We start from the raw sequence: 5604 nt of genomic DNA on the forward strand, positions 1-5604 counted from the left end.
CAAACAGCCCTGAAACTCAACCGAAAGCTCGTAGTTAAGGCAGCCTCTTTGACCGCAAGTTACCTCACAGTATTAGCAAAAAAGTTTCCCAGAAGTATTTTCTCATCCGCAATTTGCAATTCGTGTACATCGTCTCCAGTTTAACCTTTCTTTCTCTTACGTACCACTGATCAAACTTTTCAGTGCTCCCCTACGACAGAATGAATAGAAAATCTGAAAAAAGAAAGGAGACGCGTTACACGAGAATAGGACAGGCGTGACATCGCTTCAACCTGCTAGTTGCAGAAGCTGGTAGTTCAGTGCTGAACAGAGTCTTCGGAGGACGCCTCTGATCAAAGATACAAAATCCAGTGAAATGAACAGCGCGAGAGAGCATAAGTGTTACGCTATCTTGGCATTACTCAAGCTACAGAATTTATCTCTAGTTAAATTGAAACATCAGGGGAATTTTTTAAGAAGTCATAATCCGCCACTACGCTCAGTCGATGCTTTAACTATAGCATTGGGCGGCCTAAAATTATACAGGTATAATTACTCCGACCCTCTGTTTTACAAGTCGTCAAAACCATTAAACATATCGTTACTCGGTTTCTTCAAAATAATGACCTAATTCGAATAGTGGTGGTGATTCACTTTCTGTAGAGTAGGTCGACTTTGTAATACGAGTTCGACTTCCATTTGTTTCTAAGCTCCCATGAGCGGAAATAGCTTACATGGTGCTTACTTCTGACATTTAGAACCTTGTTTTGACATTCTTAGCAAACAAAACAAAAACCGACAACTAGAGCAAGGTTTGATGCAATCCTCAGTAAAAGTTGTACTTTCTACAGAGAAATGGTTCAATGCTAAGTGCACCTTCAGATAGGAAGGGATATTTTTATAAATTATATGACAAACCACAAAATGCTTCTGATAAGCAGCTCGTTTTACCATCAAAACTGCTCCGTTTTCTTATGAAAAATTCCAACATTGCGATTGTCATGGAACAAACCGATAGCATAGGCTAATAGCATTCGAAATTATGCGCTTTCGGTGGGTAAGACAACATACTATTTACGACTCTTGTGGCATATTAATTTTCATTGCTTTTACATCATCTGATTCAACTAAATTATTCCTTCGTAGAGAGTAAATAAGTTTTTTTTTTCACTATTAAGTTGCTGGAATAATTTGCGTAGTTTTCCTAGCCTAGGATTTAGAGAAGTTGAAATTATTTCAATCCGATTAACGGTCGACCGAAACTTATGAAATGTGCAAAAGTAAGTATCCTTTACAGTCATACAATTGTATTTAATTGAAATGTGATGAAAATAAAAGTTTGAGTTCTTTAACACAATTATCTCTTATTTTAGAAGTAGAGCACAATATTGGCTTGTGAGAATTTACTGCAACGATGGGGCAAAAGGCCAAGTTAAGAAAAAAAAAAATCATGTTTTTTCCTGTCTACCTTTCAATCTTTGGAAGCTTACAATCATTATCGATCAACGCTGGGTGCAAAACTAGCCAGAATAAACAAACTTAAAATTAACCATAAATGAGTTGTCCCTTTAACTCAACAGTAATCCTCACAAAATCAATACATTAGTTGCTTCACTCAGTAAGAGAACGGAAGTTTGATCGCTTTGTAACACCCATTTAGAAACCTTTAACTCAACAGTAATCCTCACAAAGTCAATACATTAGTTGCTTCACTCGGTAAGAGGGCGGAAGTTTGATCGCTTTGTAACGCCCATTTAGAAACGTTTGCGTCTCTTGGAGTCAATTTTGTAGTACGACACTAAGTCACCTCCCTTACATAACCACAAAATAGCAGTAGCAAACGTAAAAGAGGGATGGTACTGGGAAAAGCCAAGGAAAATTAATGCTAAATGAAGACGGAGAAACATAACAAATGGAAACATAGATAATGACACATGTAAGTTTATCTTTTTTCAATATCCACAATCTATGACAACGCTTCCGTAAGTCTGTTCCATACAAACGTATATAGGATTGAACTAATTCAATTCTTCTTATATTTATATAGTTATACTCGTTAATTCCAAATTGAATCATGTAATTGCTAACAGATGGATATAGTTCGTGATATTTATCAAATTCTGCCTAGCATGTGTAGATGACTTAGCAAACAAATGTATCGCTAGAGTTTATGTTTCACAAGGTCAAGTGGTTTTACTATAACCTTTTATTGACTTTCGCTAATTGCGATATTAGTTTTTACGGCAGAGGGATTTTCTGTGCTCTTTTGAGTACCAGGTCAACGCTACCCAAGGGGAACACGAAACTGTGGGTGCTCAAGAGAGAAGAGAGAAGAGAAGACGCAGAGGATATCTACCATTTCCCTTTGGAATGTAATTAAGTTTCGACGCTTTTTCTTGGGAGCAAGAAAAAAAAGCATCACTCCTTAATCCTCATTTTCGTATTCTTCTTTAGTTGTTTAGGAATTTTGGGTCATCCTCGGTTAGAGGACCTGTTGCGTTAGTGAGTGACGTGGAACTAAAAAAAGCCACAATAAAGAGCTTAAGATAATAACAGTCGCAATGATAAGTTCACAGTCTCTTCCACCCAGGTGAACCGGAGTTTTACTACTTGAAATCCCATTACTGCCACGATTGACCTTAACAAAAAACCTTGATAATTCCAAACGATTTTGAAAACAATTTGCGCAGATTGGAATGCATATGGAATGTAACAGGTTTAGAGTTAAAATTATAACTATTGACAAATTCCAAACGTACATAAATCATAAGGATTACATTGCTGCAAAATTTATTCTTGCGCGTTTACTACGAAACAATTGTTTCCATGTTTTAACATATTTCTTTGCATTTTTCTGGCACAGTTAATAACTAAAACGAAAAAGTTAAGTTAAGTTAAGGCTACATTTGAGAACTTCGAAATTTGGTACTTTAATTTTAACGCTGACCGAAACTTTCTAACCTGCTACAACAAAGTCAGCTCTGATATTCCTTGGGACCTAAGGGACAATGAAGTTAGTTATGGATCATAAAAACAAACTCAATTATCAAACCATTCACTCTTGAGAATTGACTGCTACAACTACAAAAGGAAGTATGATTATGTAAATCCTGCTGGTCTTAAAAAAGATCTGACAGGGCTAAAAATATTTGTGAGAATACGTCACGAATGAACATAATCTGATGACACTTCAGAGCGAAAACTGATTTAGCTGATTTCACATTTTCTCGGACAGCCTTGTAAACAGTTAAAAAAATAGTACAAATTTATATCGAATTGACTAATTGAGTTTATTCGAAGTGATGGACATTTATGATATATCTGTTCCCAATCAACAGGATTTGACTCCTATCACCTCTGAATGGTGCAAAATTCCTCACGTTGGTTAATGATAATTACAAAACCAAAAACAAGGAGCGAAAAGTCGTACCCGCATCAAAGATATGCGTACTTGTTAATACAAAATTTCAAAATTTTGAAGTAGAACTAACACAATTTTGGAAAAAAAAATGGACTTAACGTAAAGTTTTCTTTTGTCTGGGAACTACTCCATTGCTGGAAAATTTTTGTTGGTACAGAATGTGTCGTGATTGACCAGGGTTAAAAAGAAATAAAAAGGCAGAATAGGATTAACACCTTCTGTTATCAAAACATTTGATCCCGGATATTATCGTCTGCTATACGAAACTGTCATTGTCTATGAACCAGATGCCATTGAGTAACCATTTGGGTGTTAATGGAAAACAAGAAAAGCATATTCTATTACGTTCCCCTAATAGAAAGGCAACAAGAGAAAATGAGGGTGAGCGAATTGGCACTTGGTTATTCAACATTACTAAACGTGAAATTGCAAAATCTTTCTGTCTGATTGAGTCAGGTCTGAAATTCTTTTAGTTTCCTTGTAAGGTGCAAACTTGGCGTTCGACAGAAAACAAGGGCAGAATGTTAAGACTAAAAGCCGAAATACTAAAAACGCTACGGGCAAGGCAGAACCACGCTTATTTTCTGCAGATAAGACCGTATTAAAGTTCTTCTAACAGACTGGAATGAGGAAAAATTGAGTTATCATAGGTTATTTGAAGCAAGCCCATGAAAGAACAAAAATTAGATAATTCTATCCACCGGGATGTACTGAACAATCACCTCTTTCACCACAAGACCACTGTTAACACTACACTAGAGGAAACGTCCAATTCTAAAGGATGGTTCTTCTCATTAAAACGTGATGCCAAACTTTGAAATCTACAACGAATTACAAGACCTAGAATTGCTCCGGTGAACTCGGACTTTAATGAGTGAAGCACACAGTACCCATCTGATTAACGCGGTTCTTTCCTTCGCGATGTTTAACGATCATTTGACGAATTTGCGCAAAATATCGTGATTCGTCATGGTCACTGGCGAGCTTATGAAGTGTTTGGCTAAGAGAAAGGAGAGTAGCATACAGTTGATCCGCGAGACACGAATAAACAACTTTACTCGATTCCCAACTCCGAATGCATTTCTAGTGTTCTGATTGGCTCATTCAATTGCGGTTATCAGATCATATACCAAATCACATTATATGGAAAGTAATTTAATCAAGTGTTGCTAAGCTGCATTTTTGGCGGGAAGCAAGGGAGGAAGAAAGCAATGGAAACAAGTAGATGCTTTACCAATGAACGCTCTACCAGAACCTTTAGTTACAAAAGCTCACCTTTGAAGTCTGCTCGAGTAGCCTTAATAGTCGTCTCTTCCGTTCACGCGCTACCACAGAACAATTGCCCCACAGGGCATCTGTAAATATGCACATTGCCTCTGGACAAGCTAGAACTTTTATAAATTAAACCGAATACTTCTCTCAGTAATTCGTAACTCGTACAACCAGAGTGACAATTTGAGTTCAGGATATTTAAACCAAATGAGCTATCCTCGATCACTTGCTGTGTTCAGGTCCAGATCAACAAAACACTTGAAAAAACTGTGCACAACTTTTCTGCTACATTCATCATTTCGTTACCAAGTCAATTTTTCAGATTTCTTCTCGAGAATCAATATCTGACAGCCGAGGGGAGCGATCTGCCATTTTCATCGGAAGAGCCTGGAAACAACTACAAATGAGATGAATACAATTTGCAGCGTATCATTGTTGGTTGGTACTGCGCATGCACAGAAAACTGCTTATTTACGCAAGTCCAGAGGTGGGCAACGGAAAGGAAGTGTCATTGTTCGAGGATGTTTTCAAATATATATATTTTTTAGGGGAAAGAAAAATATTGCTATAATACACAGTTTAAAGCAGTTTGAAAAATCATAAAATGTTACAGAAGAGGGGCATGTGGGTTCCAATTTTCCTTACTTGAATTAACAAGCTTTTGGTTCTTTCAAGTACTTGTCCTTTATCACTTTTTTAAAAAATTAACGATATAAAAGGGAAATCGCCAGTGTGTGTGTTATTCAAATGAATGAAAGACCCTGTTCCTCATTGTTTGGCATCAAAGCTATTCGTTATTTTTATGAAAAACTACGTGACTAAGCCAAACCCATAATCCTTACAGCCATGCACTCTGTTGAGTCATCACGGTCATCCATCGAAGGCCTTTAAGGAGGAATGAGGCGATCCGGAAGATTTAATAAGGGCCAGGC

Source organism: Pocillopora damicornis, chromosome 14 (genome assembly GCF_964200805.1).
Source record: "Pocillopora damicornis chromosome 14, jaPocDami1.2, whole genome shotgun sequence".
Taxonomy (NCBI): domain Eukaryota; kingdom Metazoa; phylum Cnidaria; class Anthozoa; order Scleractinia; family Pocilloporidae; genus Pocillopora; species Pocillopora damicornis.